Source organism: Rhinolophus sinicus, linkage group LG13 (genome assembly GCF_036562045.2).
Source record: "Rhinolophus sinicus isolate RSC01 linkage group LG13, ASM3656204v1, whole genome shotgun sequence".
NCBI classification, from domain to species: Eukaryota; Metazoa; Chordata; class Mammalia; order Chiroptera; family Rhinolophidae; genus Rhinolophus; species Rhinolophus sinicus.
Genome location: NC_133762.1, coordinates 9,840,271 through 9,855,831, shown reverse-complemented (window position 1 = coordinate 9,855,831; position 15,561 = coordinate 9,840,271). Strand labels below are relative to the sequence as shown.

At 41.5% G+C, this 15,561-nt stretch overlaps 1 protein-coding gene across 19 annotated transcripts in view; it reads right to left on the bottom strand.

The window, feature by feature from the left end:
* Positions 1-15,561, bottom strand: part of AKAP13 (A-kinase anchoring protein 13) — a 253,965-nt gene that overhangs the window by 103,861 nt on the left and 134,543 nt on the right. The gene's annotated exons all lie outside the window — the stretch shown is intronic.

Genomic DNA, 15,561 nt, shown 5'->3' with positions numbered 1-15,561 from the left:
AGGTTCAGAAGCTCTTCTGTTGACCAAGTTAAATAACCCAGGGGTTTTTCATACAGAGCTATGCACTGGAGAAAAAGTCGTGTACTCTGCTCACTACAAACAGATGAGTAACTAGACCTTCTCAATACGCAACAGGGCACGTCTGAAATTAATCAGCAAGTAGAACTCCTCGGCCTACCCTGAATGCTTTTTTGAAATGTAAATTGCCGTATGGGTAGGTTCTGCAAGATCTCCCATTCTGAAGATCCATCAGACTAAACACATATTGATTTTTAGAGTTCCATTCTATTTGCTGATAATTATCAAAAGACTGATTTCCTAGTGCCATTCTAAATATGCAAACATCTCTTTCTGGAATGAACGTGACTGTTTTTAACACAGAAAACCGTTCCCAGTGAAAACAGACTTTGCACAAAAAGGTTAATTATTAGAGTCCAAGTTTCATGGACGCATTTCGGTAAGTCCTCAAAGGCCCGTGCGTGTGTAATGGCTCAGAAAGCACAGCAGCGCCTGGAGGTGACCTCCGTTAAGGGCAGGACCTCTCACACATCAGGTAACCCACCCACAGGGACAGTCAGTAACAGGTAAGATCATAACGTGTGTTATTAGGGCCACCCCCAGCTGCCAGCACCGAGTAGGACAGCAGTCCCTCCAAGGCGCATGCCCTCTACGAGACTGTCACTGACAGCTCTCCTCTGCCTCCCCTGTGGGGACGCTGCAGGAACGGGCATCAGTGATCTCCCACTGAGCACAGCATTATTGAATACTGCGTACTGTTACCAGCCTGCTTTCGTACAAGTAGTTTTCCTGGGTCTGAATTCTAATGGTTCTGGTGCATCCAGTTCTCACACTGATAAACCCGAGGAAGATTTAATCTGTTTGGTTTCACTACAAAGGCAATTATCCAAATTCTACATGGACAGAAAGGTGAACCACTCTTCTTGATTAAATCCTAAATACTCTCATTAATGGGTTACCAATGAGGAGCTGCTGCTTCACCTGATTTTCAGTCGCAATTCCTGCCATACTGACTAAATCAGGTTATTTAAGCCTCAACTAACAAAACTTAAAAAGCTTTAAATATATTTGCTATGAAACTGGGAAATAGGACATTAAAGTGAAAGAGAACTACTTAAGGTTATCAGTGCCCCAAAGGACAGAAATTAATAAATGGATTAAGTAAACACACTCTTATGTCAAGTTCACTACAGTAAGTATTACAGAAAACTGTCAGCTAACTAGAAATCATCTTGAAGTTCTTCCTGTGTTCCTTTTTCTTTCAAGACAGGTGTCATGCATCCAACATGACAAACACATGTCCTGTGTGACATAATGTGGCAGGTCCCTGTGAACGAAAACGAGGCGATGGCAGAGTCACAGGCAGGCGGGCCAGAGCTCACCACACAGGACCGCGTGGGACTCATGGCTCACATCACCGTGGCACCACTCTGCTCCAGCAGTGCCCAGGTGGCCTGAGTGAGTGACGAGAGCAGCACATCTGCAAAAGGTCTTAAAGAAAGGAAGCGTGCCCAGGCAGACGTGCCCAGGGGTGCATTTCAGGCACAGAAGACCAAAGAGCAAGGACAACAATGGATTTGCCCGGAAACGAGGAGTCTGGAGTGGCTGGCAGGTGGACTGTCTCATAGATTAGAACTGAAGGGCTGATGGGACCACACCGTGCCACACACAGGGGCCAGACTGTGAAGTCCACGTGTGCCACCCCACAAAGTAAAGGGCTGCTTGATTTGCTTTCAGCAAGAATCAGTCACGTGAGCTAGAGCGATGGTTCTCCAGGTGTGGTCTGCAGAACTCTGGGGGTTCCTGAGACCTTTTCGGGGCACGTGTCAGATCAAAAAGATTTGGACAGTACTGCTAAGATGTTCCTTGCCCTTTTTACTGTGTTGACGTTTGCACGGATGGGCTTCACAAAAACCAAGGCTGTGTTACCAAAGTGAACCAGCACTCAGCATATTGTTCGCTGCCACACACTCACCGTTTAAAACAAACCCGAAAACGTTTTCACATAGATTGTCCTTGATGGAGCCGTTTGTTATTTTCACTAAATTTCAACCTTTAGGTACATACACATCTTTTTACTGTTCTGAACAAGAAATAGGAAATACACATAAATACTTCTGTAAACAAGGTACGATGGTTCTCTTGAGGAAAATCACTTGTGTAATTTTTTATAACGTGTAAGCTGAGCTAGCCACGCTTTTCATGCAACAACGTTTTTACTTGAGTAAAGGACAAACAACGCGTCTTCAGAACGTGGATATTTTCTTGGAAATGAACAAAGTGAACGTGTCTCTGAAGAGAAACAACTGGCAGTATTTATCACTGGTGATAAAATTCAGACTTTCAAGTGAAAATGAGAATTTTGGGAAAACTTGAATCTGCCACTGTGAGTTTGACAGGTTACCAGTAAATACTTAAAGATATTTCTGATGAGACTGGTGGTAATATTAACAAACGAGATTTTCTGATATTGTAGAATAAAAAAATATTCAACATTTGGAAGAGGTGGATTACTCAATAAATCAATCTTTTCCAAATGACTGATGAATGATGTTAGAAAATCACACATGGATTAAGAGATCCATTCAAAGTCCAAGATAAACCAGTGAATTTTAATGTAACAGAGTTCAAAAAGTTCAATGACAAGATTTCAGATTCCATCTTGCAAATCTTTTAAAAACCTAGCATTTGTCAATTCTTATCTATTATCAAATAAGAACATCACAATTATCTGAGAAAATTTTAAATATATTTCTCCCTTTTCCAAGCATGTAGCTGTGTTAGGCTGGATTTTCTTTATATATAACTTCCATCAAAACAACATATTGTAACAGGCTGAATGAATGCACAACAGCTATGAGAATTCAACTGTTTTCTCTTAAGCCAGAAATTAGATTAAAACAATGCCCCTCTTTTAATTTTTTGTTTTGAAAACATTATTTTTCACAAAAATATGCTTTATATTAACAAGTAATGAGCTTATTGTTATTATAAATGAATTAATATTTTTTAAATGTCAGTTTTAATTTCTAATGTGGTAAATATTTATTTGTAGGTACAACCTATATAAACAGAAGTTGTTTGGAGTTCCTAAGAATTTTGAACATGTAAAGGGATCTGGAGACCAAAAAGTTTGAGAACTGCTGGGTTATAAGACAGAAAGAGATTAGTGGTAAGAAAACCAATGAATCCAGGTGAGAGAAAATGAGGGCACGAACCCTTTATAAATCAGAGTTTAAAGAGATATGTTAAATTGGACAGAAAAACATCAGGGAGAAAGTAGACAAAGGCATCTGGATGAGCAAATGCCTTCAGTTATATATGAAGTGAGGCCTAAACAATTTCATAATATTTTGAAGGAAGCTGATGAATTACGAGTAACTACAGCAGGAATGAAAAGCAAAGATGATTTTCTGAGGGGCGAATAGAATTCTTTAGGAAAAGACTGTTTCCACCATCTATGTGTGAATGAATTTGGTTGAAAGGTGCTTCCCAAGAGACCCTATGGCTGCACATCTCATTCCATTTTTAGAGACAGGGCAAAGGACCATCTGACACAAGTGATTCTTTAATGCAAGTTCCTGTAGGATTGGTGTTCACTGATATACACCTTCTTCATGTAACAGTGACGTCCCTAAAGGTAATTCTGAGACGCTAAGAGGAAGACACATTTTGTTTAGTGTTTAGTAAGCCAGCCAAGTGCAGAGATATTTTAGAAATAGACTACAGCAAGTGAAAGCCCCAGCGCTTAAGGCTTTCCCTCCGGCTACCTGAGAACTCTGCCACTCCAAAAAGATACCCTTGTCAAAGGATCCACGGAGAGGGCATGCTCTAATCTAATTATAAGACGGTCTTCACACCTGGGGCAGGTAATACGTGGCCCCACAAGCCACAATTCTCAAGAATGGAAGTTAAAACATGGGAGACTTCATACACATCCTCTGTCACAGCTGAGCTCTCCCCCATCTCAGCCGTGACTTCTGATCATCACACAAGGTACGTGTTGGGGGGGGGGGTACATCCCGTTTAAAAGGTCACCTGGTTAAAATGTAAAAATCAGTGGCCATGCATTTGTCAAATGTTTTAATTACTATTTGTTTATAAGAAGTACTTCCTACAGGAACACTGTTTTGTGAAAATGAATGCCAACATTTAAAGTCATGTCTTTTATATTAAAGACGGCCCAGCAATGCCTCCAGTTACGTAGCAACAGCTGGTGCAATTTCCCGAGTAGTTGTGTGTATCTAAAAGTAAGAGCTTTGCTTGTAAACATATTGCATGAGTCCCACTTTTGACTTACGCATAGATTTGTGTAATTATCACCCGCCACTACACTAAATCTGTTGGTTATGTAACAAAATCCTTTTGGAGGAAGAAGAGTGAACTAGTCTTCTTCTTTCATTAAAATCTTATTTTATATCCCCATCTTTCCCACTTTATGCCGAGGTGATAAATTACAAGAGGTTGGGGGTCGGCCCAGTGGCTCAGGTGGTTGGAGCTCCATGCTCCTGATGCCAAAGGCTGCCAGTGCAATTCCCACATGGGCCAGTGGGCTCTCAACCACGACTCCTCGAGTCCCGCAAGGGCTATTGGGCTGCGCCCCCTGCAACTAACAACAGCAACTGGACCTGGAGCTGAGCTGCGCCCTCCACAGCTAAGACTGAAAGGATAACAGCTTGACTTGGAAAAAGTCCTGGAAGTACACACTGTTCCCCAATAAAGTCCTGTTCCCCTTCCCCAATAAAATCTTTAAAAAAGAAAAACAAGAAGTTATACAAACAACTGCTAGAAGAATTAGACAACTTGGGTCTTTCCACAGCTGTTGCCATTTCATACCTTTAGAGCTTGGTCACTTGCAGATTCTGTAAAGAGACTTATGTTGAGTTACCCTCCTGCTCCCCCAGCCCTCACACTAAAGCTCTCCACCTTCCCTTTCCTTTTTTGGCCTCTCCCTCCTTCCGGCTCCAGGCTCCCACTAACTAGCCTGATGGAAGAAGGATCAAGGGAACATTTCACACCAGTCAATTGGCGGGCACTGTCATGTTTACCCACTAATAAACGGCTGGTGACCCACAGAGTGAGGCTAAGCTTTAAAAAACAAGGATTCAGAAACTGTATTCTTAAAGGGGCATGCATTACTCTGCTTTCTATTTAATCCCTACTCCTTCCCAGAGTCATGCCAAGAAACAGACACACAGCAGTGCAGGTCCCATCAGGAATAAACCAGGGATACGATAACTTGGCATTACTAAGCAATGATGAGCGTGCCACCCTCCCCCCTCCTCCAGGGACAGTGAGCAGGTACCCATGACACCACGCGGCAGATGTCAATCATCTGAGTTCACCATGGGCCACCATCTCTTAAGACCCTCCGCTGGCTTCTCAGAAGCCTGGGGATAACAGGGGGTGGAGTGGGGTGTGCCAATGACACACTTTCTCAAAGTCTACAGGACCCAGGCTTATGACTTAAAACGCAGACCTACGAGCACTATGCATGTTATACTATTAATATATGCCAACCTTTAAACAGTATTTCTTCTCGCAGCTTTAGGTACTGCTTTGAATAGGCTCAGCTGCAATAGCAATTGCATTAACGTTCCATGTCAACAAAGCCAGAATTCAAGTCCTTTTCCTGACTCAAGAAGGAACGAACAGTGTCAGACCAGGAGGAAAACAATCCCGAGCCTGATGGGAAGCAGACGCTGCCGGGTTTGGGCGCTAACGAGGGAGGAGGGCCAGGGTCCTACTTCCTCCTACACATCATCCCATTAGGAAACCTAATGACGCCTAGGGAGGGACGGAGCCTACTGTGTTGCCTATACGACGGTGACCCACGGCAAAACGATCATGGCACCTGCATTACTGTCTGGAACTGGAACGAAAAGACTGACACCCTCTTTTAAGGAAAGCAAAGCTGTCAACAGGGAAAAGTCCCTGGAGTGAAATATTTCAGCAGGGACATGGGTGTACACAGGCACAAACACTAGCTACGTCCTCCCAAGTGCCCATGATCCAGATGGCAACTCCTGCTTCATCACGGTGCTGCTCCCAACACAGCTTCTTGGCGGATGGGGTATAGCTACTCATTTTACCCAGCACAGCATCCCAGTTTCTATTCCGATGTTCAACACAAAAACCCGTGTATGTTTGCAAAGTAAAGGCTCCATTTAGTTTGGAAATGCACGTCAGTAGCTCCTATAGGAAGGGAATCCATTCTAACAGCATCATTTGATTTTCGGAATCTTTGTTAGAAGTGTTTAAGGTAAGGACCTCATGCACGGGTATGTATGTGCTCTCTCCACGCCTCCCCTGCTGCCGAGTCAGCCTGTAGCTTCCCATAATGCCTGGCTTCACAGGGCGGAAGGAGAGAAAAGTGCCGAGCCTCTTAGAACGAATGTCCTGTTGCCCACAAAGAGGAGGTCACACACATCCTGGATTCTAGTCCACGCACCGTCCTCCAGACAGGTCCAGAGCCTGGTCCGATCTCAAGACGCCTGGCGCTGAGGCACCCTCAGCGTAAACAAAGTGACATGGCATTTACATGAGTGCCACTGTGGCCTGATACAATGGATCATTTCTTCCAAGGCTATTTTAACCATCGCCTGTCTAAACTCATTCATCCATCAACCCTTAAGAGGCGTCTGATAATTCTGAGTTAAAGTGAGGTTAGAATTACACCTACTACTTATACAATACATATTATGTGCTAAACACTATACTAACTCCGGTTAGTACACGCATCCTTTGAAGCAGACATCATTGTCCCGAATTTACAGATGAGCAAACTGGGCCTCTAAACAAACAGATCCAAGTGGCAGATCAAGTGGCAGAACTGGGATTAAAACCTTGGTTTATTGGGCTCCATAATGTTTTTACGTATTATGCTTGGCTACTATCCCTAGCTGTCAATATAATGAGATAAGAATGAACAAAAGTTTCAACATCCTTTCATGATAAGAACTCACAGAGCAGGTAAAGAGGGAATGTACCTCAACATAAGAAAGGCCCTAAATAATGACCCAAGCTAACATCGTACTCAATGCAGAAAAACTGAAAGTTTTTCCTCTAAGATCAGGAACAAGACAAGGACGCCACTCTTGCCACTTTTATTCAACGTAATATTAAAGTCTGAGCCAGAGCGATTAGGCAAGAAAAAGAAATAAAAAGCATCTACATTAGACAGGAGTAAGGAAAATTGTCACTATTTGCAGGTGACAAGATATATATCTAGAACACTGTAAAAACTCCATCAAAAAACTGCCAGACTAAACGGGTTCAGTACAGTTGCAGAATAGAAGATCACTATTCAAATATCTATTGCATTTATATACACTAATAACAAACTATTAGAAAGCGAAATTAAGAAAACAATCCTACTACAATTGCATCAGAAAGGAATAAAGTTAGGGGATAAAGTTAACCAAGCAGATGAAAGACTTGTATACTGAAAACTATAAGACATTAATGAAAGAAGTTGAAAAACACACAAATAAATGGAAAGCTATTCCGTGCTCGCGAATTGGAAGAATACTGTTAAAAAGTCCATACTGCCCAAACTAATACAAAGATCCAGTGCAATCCCTATCAAAATTCCAAAGACATATTTCACAGAAATAGGACAAAAACATCCTAAAATGTGTAAGAAACCATACAAGACCCAGAATAGCCAAAGAAATCTTGAGAAAGAAGAACAAAGCTGGAGGTACCAGGCTTTCTGATTTTGAACTACATTACAAAGTTACAGTGATTAAAACAGAATGGTACTGGCATGAAAACAGACACAAGAGATCAATGGGACAGAATAGAGCCCAGAAATAAACCCAGGCATACATGATCAATTAATTTATGAGCCAAGACCATACAAATGAGCCAAGAACATACAATGGGGAAAGAATAGTCACTTCAATAAACAGTGCTGGAAAAATTAAACAGCCACACGGAAAAGAATTAAACTGTACCACTATCTGATACCACATACAACAATAAAATTCACTAAAGACTTGAACATACCACCTGAAACCATAAAACTCCTAGAAGAAAACATAGTCAGTGAGCTCCCTGACATAGATCTTGATGATTTTTTGAATCTGACATCAAAAGCAAAGCAACAAAAGCACAAATAAACAAGTGGGACCACATCAAACTAAAAAGCTTCTGCACAGCCAGGGAAACCATCAAGAAAATGAAAAGGCAACCTACTGAATGGGAGAAAATATTTGCAAATCATATATCTGGTAATGGGCTAATATCCAAAATATATGAAGAACTCACAACACTCAGTAACAACAAAACCAAACAGTGTGATTAAAAGATGGGCAGATGTGAATAGACATTTTCCCAAAGACACAAAGATGGCCAATGGGTACATGAAAAGATGCTCAACATCACTAATCATCAGCGAAAGGCAAACGAAAACCACATGAGATGTCACCGTCAGAACGGCTGTTGTCCAAAGAACTAGAAATAACAAGTGTTGGTGAGGACTTGAAGAAAGGGAACCCTCGTACTCTCTTGGTGGGACTGTAAATTGGTGCAGATGGAAAACAGTAGGGAGGTTCCTCAAAAAATTAAAAATAGAACTACCGAACGACTCAGAAATTGTACTTCTGGGTATTTATCCAAAGAAAACAAAAACCCTAATTTGAAAAGATATATGCACCCCTATGTTCACTGCAGCATTATTTACAATAGCCAAGATATAAAAACAACCCAAGTGTCCATCGATGGATGACTGCATAAAGAAATTGTCACACAGACACAGACAGACAGACAGACAGACACACACACACACACACACACACACACACACACACAGAGTATTATTCAGCCACAAAAAATAATGAAATCTTGCTATTTACAAGAACATGCATGGACCTCAAGGACCAAAATGTATGAAAAAGCTGAGCAGTAAGTTTCCCTGTGGCTGAGGCTAGCTCTAGCTTTGGACCCCAAACGGATAATTAGGGGGGAACTTATTGGCGGCTCAGAGAGAGGCCAATTTTGCTAAGCGAAATAACTCAGGGCAAGACAAATACTGTATGACCTCTCTTACATGTGGAATCTTAAAAAAAAAAAAAAATCACACTCACACATACACACGCACAGCTCATAGATACAGAGAACAGACTGGTGGTTCCCCGAGTCAGGGTGTGGAGGAATAGGAGAAACAGGTGAACCGTTTTTGTTTTGTTTTGTTTAAATAAATTGTTTTTTTTATAAAATGAACAAAGCAAAATAAGGAGTGTAAGAAATAGGTGAAAAGAGTGATAAGAACCAGATTTGGTTTTTTTGTCCCAAGAGGAGAAAAAAAAAAGGTACATACATCCCCTCCAACATGGACCCACGACTATAATTAAGCAGTTCTATGAAAGCAAAAAACAAACAAACAAAAACATGATTATATAATTTCAGACTCCAGAGAAAAACGCCTTGGGAAATGTTCAAGAAAAAGAGTCACTAGTTAAGAATTTGACTATTAAAACATGATTTTAAAAAGTACTTTATGATTGTCCTTTTGGTCCAACACATAAGATATGCACTCGCCGTTTATGAATTTATTCCAATCATTTTAGAATCATACACTCGTCAAAAATTAAGAGCTGAAAGGAACTTTAGCGATTACCTAACCACAATACGAAGAAGAAAATAGAGACCAGAACAAGTAAATAACTTGCTCAAGGTCACTTAAGAATGTCTAGGCAGATCATTCAATTATACCCTTACATAGATTATCTACAAATATTTTTACGCTAAAGCTATATAGTTTTTCCACTTGTGGCTTATGATGTGGGGTTCTTCGAGGAACTCCTGTTCTGCAACTATTTATTCTAGAAGAATATTTGCAGAATCTCCTGGAAACTCTCCATTTCAGAAGAGTTATAAAGAGTATCTCCAAAAAAAAAAGTATGAAAAAGCCGAGGAGTAAGTTTCCCTGTGGCTGAAACTAGCTCTAGCTTTGGACCCCAAACGGATAATTAGGGGGGGACTTATTGGTGGCTCAGAGAGAGGCCAATTTTCCCTTTCCTGGGCGCCACATACCACAAAACAGGGACATTTTTAAAAGGATCTTGTTTTTAATTGAAAACTGTTAAATAAGGGGGTAGGAGGTGTAAGCCCTTTGGAACAGCAGTGCTATGGCTTGTCGAGTTAGCTACCAGACAGCCTGAGAGCTGCCATATTTTAGTCTGGCAGCTGAGCACCAAGGCTGTAAACAGACACACAAAAGCTTTTGACCAGACTTTTGGCCTAGGGAAGGAAACGCAAGCTCGCCCCCTTGAGACAAGAGAAAGAAACCATAATGTGCTATTAAAAATAATGAAAGTATAGAGAGAAGTAAGGAGAAGACATTGATCAGAAATTGTCCAACAATGCCCTTTCCACAACCTTGAAGAAACAAATATTAATACTGTTTTTAAGAATAATTAAGAACGAAAATTCAGTTAAGTTGATGTTTGGCTGTGTAGCTAGCTATACAAAAGGGGAGCATGGATCTGATTTCTTTCTTTTTTTTTTTTTTTTAAAGGCGGGCACAGCTCACAGCGGCCCACGCAGGGAACGAACGGGCAGCCTTGGTGTTTTCAGCACGACGTTCGAATCAAATGAGCTAAGCGGCCACCCCCATGGTTCTGATTTTAAATGCTTTCTTTTTTTTTTTTAATTTATTGGGGTGACAATCGTTAGTGCTTTCTTCTTGATTGGGGAGCATGTGTTAAGTGGAGTGTAGACTTTCCCAGTAACCTAATACTCCACATATGGGATTTTAGAGTTGTGCTTGGATGTATATGCGTGAGTGCCTGGCTGCTAGGACCATGGGCACCTCGACAGGATCCATGGACTTGCTGAATTAACCGTTCCACATGGCCAAGAAGCTTACGCAATGAGCATTTGGAAAAGGAATTATGACAGAGATATCCCCGCGAACTGATACGTCAGGGAGGCAGGCCCCTTCTAATGAGCGTGGCCACGTACCCGAGAAAAGGGTCACACAAGATGTGGAGCATGCCGGTTTGCAGCACGGGGACAGCAAGCAGAAGTCAGAATTCTTTCTGGCCACCATATTCTCAACGTGAAGGGTCTGAGAAAGCTTCTATTCTGGACTGAAAGATTCAGTGTCATCTCTATACCTACTCATATCATTCTTTAGGGGAAAAAAGGCAGAAAATCTGGAAAATCTGAATAAATTCCTGCACCAAAAGCAAACTCTTTGGACAAACACCATCTTGGTGGTGTTTAGCTAAAACTCAATACATTACAACAAGAACACAACACTTAGTTTATAAGTCAATCAGCTTTGGTCCTAAAATGGCCAAAGGAATTTCTCCGACTATCACTGAAAGCACAGGAGTATAACGTGATGGTTTTAGAATCTTGGTGCGTATGTGCACCATTCAGGAGCACTCGTGTAAAATGCCAAACCCCGTCCCAGTGAACTGGACTCCCCAGAAGCGGACCCCCAGCATGGCTACTGTGCCGACCACAGTACGTATAACGGAAACACTGCTTATGTACAAGCGAGGTTCTAATCTAGGTTACCGAGATAACTAGTTGTGAAATGGGGCAAGTCACTTAACCACACTGAATTATTCACTTCTTCTCCTTTAAAACAAAGGTGTTGGACTTCAGATAATCTTTGAAGTTCATGAAAATCCTAAAAGTCTCAGAGGTAAAACAAGGTCCAACTCTCCCAACTTAAATTAAGGTCTGATGCTATTCCCGAAGCTTTTATAGTAATGTTCAAGAAGCAGAACCTGAGTCTTGATTGTCTGAGGAACCTCCATATGCCACTGGTCACCCGAATGAGTGAAAAGGAATCTGGAATCTGAAGTTATGAAACTAAAAATAACAATGCTAAGCTGTACTTACTGCGTGCCAGGCTCTGTTCTGAGTGCTTGATATATACTAACTCATTGAGGGGAAAAAAGAAAATAACGAAAGGTAATCTGAGAACCTTGAAACCAGTAAAATATGTAAGACAATGTTGAATATTAAATTGTAACTACTGCTAAAGCCTTGGCAACACTCAGTAACTACAACCATACAGTGCTGATAAAATGACTAATGGGAACGGACTTGATTATGTGTGGCTAAGTGACCTGGTTTCCTGAATTCTGAACAATTTTCAACCCAGTGAAGAGACATTAGGACCATCTATCATCTATGGAGAAACATGCAGCATTTAACGCATAAATGTGTTTTTTCTGAGAATATAAACAAGCATTAATCTTGATATCGCCTAATTCCTTTACGGATCATGATTTTTAAGCATTGTCAACTTTTAAAGTAAGGGCTTATTTACAGCACAACGTGTCAAGCAGGTTAAGGAATAAAACAAACGACTCCTCAGTTTGTAAGACAGACAGACCACTGGACTCGAGAAAAAAAAACAGGAACCTGACTGTACCTTTTTTCTTTATATACTTGGTAGTGCCACACTCAACAGAGTTCCTGTGCGCTGACAATTATACACGTTTAGGGAAGGTTACTGAACAGGGACACTCCTGTAAGATTTTAAAATGGATTATTTATTTACATTTACGAGAAAACTGCCATAAATGCACCACCATTCTAAGTTTCCAAGACAGTAGCAAAGCATAAGATACACAAATTCTTTCTGTTTTACCTTTGGAAGAGGGTGATTCAGTGAAGCAATGACTGGACTATTCCCAAGGCCAACCCAGGGACTGGGCATGTGTCAGAAAGATCGGATTAAATAACATTAAACAGAAGTCACTCCACCCTCAATTATGATCGCAAGCTCAAGTAACCCTTTTTAGGCTGCAAACACGGATTCCAGAAGGTCAAAACTACAAGGCCAACTGTGGGGGTGGCTAAGTCAAAAAGCTAGTTGGGAGAGACGGAGCTGGAACTCTGCCTCTCAACTTGTAGGTAACAAGTACAGCTTTCACCACAAAACAGACAAAGCCATTTAGAAAAGAAGTCTACTTTCCTTCTCTTTCTTTCCATCCACTCATGCACATGTATTCTATAGGGCAGGGGCCAGCGGGCCCACAAACCACCGCCAGTGGTCCACTGCCTGTTTTTGTACAGCCCATGAAAAACCTATGAGTAAATTTTACATTTTTCAATAATTAAAAAGAAAAATTACTCAAAAAAGAGTATTTCATAACACATGGACACTATCTGAAATTCACATTTTAGTGTCTATAAAATTTTATTGAAACACGGTCACACTCTGGTTTACGTGCAACCTATGGCTGCTTCCACACCAGAACAGCAAAGTTGACTAGTTGTAACAGAGGCCTTATGTCCCCAAAAGCCAAAAATATTTACTATCTGTCCTTTACACACACACCCCCCAAAAAAAAAAAAAAAAAAAAGAAAGCTTGCGGATTTCTCTTTCCTGACCCAGTGAAAACCTACACAGTGAATACAGCAACATGAAGAGCTAGATGGAAAAGAAAATGGGACGTGGGAAAAACTAAAGTGTGTGTCCACCCTTTGTCTTCTCAATTCACAGCAAATAGGGCGAGTCTGGCAGAGCAACAGGGAGGAGAGCTCAGTGGTCAGATTTCACATCATTACGACACTGCTGTGAACACAAAAGTCTCCACTATTTAGACCGGACCGTCTTCAAGAACCCAAAATCCCAACTTTACCAAGAGGCAGCTGACACAAAGCACAGGGCATGGCTCTCCCTCATCAACAGACCAATTACCTGGCTCTAACCTACTGCTGCCCCTCAGCATGACTCCACCAATCACAGAGCTGCTACCAGACAAGAGGGACCGCGCCCCGCTGTGCAAATCCTAGGTGAGAAATCCAACTCGGGCTTCCATTCCAGCTGAGTCTGACCTTGTTCTCATCACATGACTCTCTGATGGTCTAATTCTTTTATGTGTAAAGTGAGGCATGCTCACCAACCAGAGGGATATTCTCTCTCTCCACGCCTGAAACTAGAGGGAAAATGAGAACAGGAAAGAGATGAGCGAGTTTTGTTTTTAAAAATGTTTTTTGTTCTTCGTAAGAGACAAGACACAATGAGAAGTATTTCTCACTGGCAAGCAAAGGGTCTACGGCCAGCCATGGACTGAAGCCCTGTGGTGTTAAGATGGAGGTCAGTGATGCAAGGATGTGAGTTTGCTCCTTCGCTCCTTTTTTTTTTTTTAGGGGCTTCTGGAAACAAAGACCCGCTTACCCATGCAGGGTGTGTGCTCTTCTTTCCCCAGGGGCAAAAGCAACATTTGTCTGAATAATGCCTGCTCCACAAGCAGCCACCCAGGCATTAGTCATGAATATTATCTGGACTAGGGGCGGGTGGAACAGTCAGCACCTCCCCACCGCTGGACTCCCATAAACCTAAGCTTGTTTATCACAGTTCATACACTTGAAAACAGTTTGGGAGGGTGCAGTGCTGTTTACCTACTGGTGTAACTTGAAGAAAACACCACACTTGCTTCTGAAGAACAAAAACAGCGCACCCTCCAGTCTAGACAAGGAGGCTACTTTTCTGAGGGTCAACTTGATTTAGTCCAGGAACTTGACTGTCAACTTCCAAAAGTTGGTTTTTTTTCTTTCTTTCTTTTTTTTTAAACAAGCATGGAATCTAAAACTGAGAGCAGTGTTAGTTTCCTCATTTGAAAAGTTAATAGCTTTAAACAAGAAGAAAAACCATCTCAAGATCCTGAAGAAAAACATTTTTGAAAACTTACTGACTATTAAATATACAATCACCACATATGATCCAGCAACTCCACTCCTAGGTAAATGAAAACTTATGTCCACACACACTTGGCCACAAATGTTCACAGCAGTATTACTCACAACGGCCAAAAGGTGGAAACGATCCAATCGTGCAACAAAATGTGGTACACTCACAACGGGCCATGACTTGGCAATAAAAGGAAATCAAATACTGGTCAATGTTACAACATGAACTTTGAAACATGCTAAGTGAAAGAAATATGTGGTCACAAAAGACCACGTATCGTATAATTCCATTTCCATGAAGTTCCAGAGGGAGCATATGCATATCAACAGAAAGACTACCAGGGGCTGGGGGGGGGGGGGGGAGAAGGGGGGGCTGCTTGCTAATAAGTAGGGGGCTTCTTTTCGGGCTAATGACAATGTTCTAAAATTAGACAGCGATGACAGTTGCACGCCTCTAAATCTATTAAAAACTACTCAACTATGCAGGTCACTTGAATGGGTGGATTTTACGGTATGTGAATTACATCCCAATAAAGCTGTTATGAAAAAAACTGAACCTTTTTTCCCATCACTAAAAATGTCTTACTTCATACTGTACAGTCAGTATTGAGCTCTAAGTTCAAAATTTTGTTTTTGCTGCTATCAGTTTCTGTAAAAAGAAGAGTCAGGTTTAAAAAGGGTTACCATATCCCTTCGGTGGTAATTCTCATGTTGTAACACATGAAACTTAATGACAAATTGAAAAGTCTTGCGCTCACAGGGAAAATCTTTTTCATCACCATCTCCCAGGGACCCATGCGGGTAAGCCCAGAACAAAACTTTGCCCTGTGGTGCACACCACTTATGAAGGCTTAACTGCAGTGCCACGTCCACGTT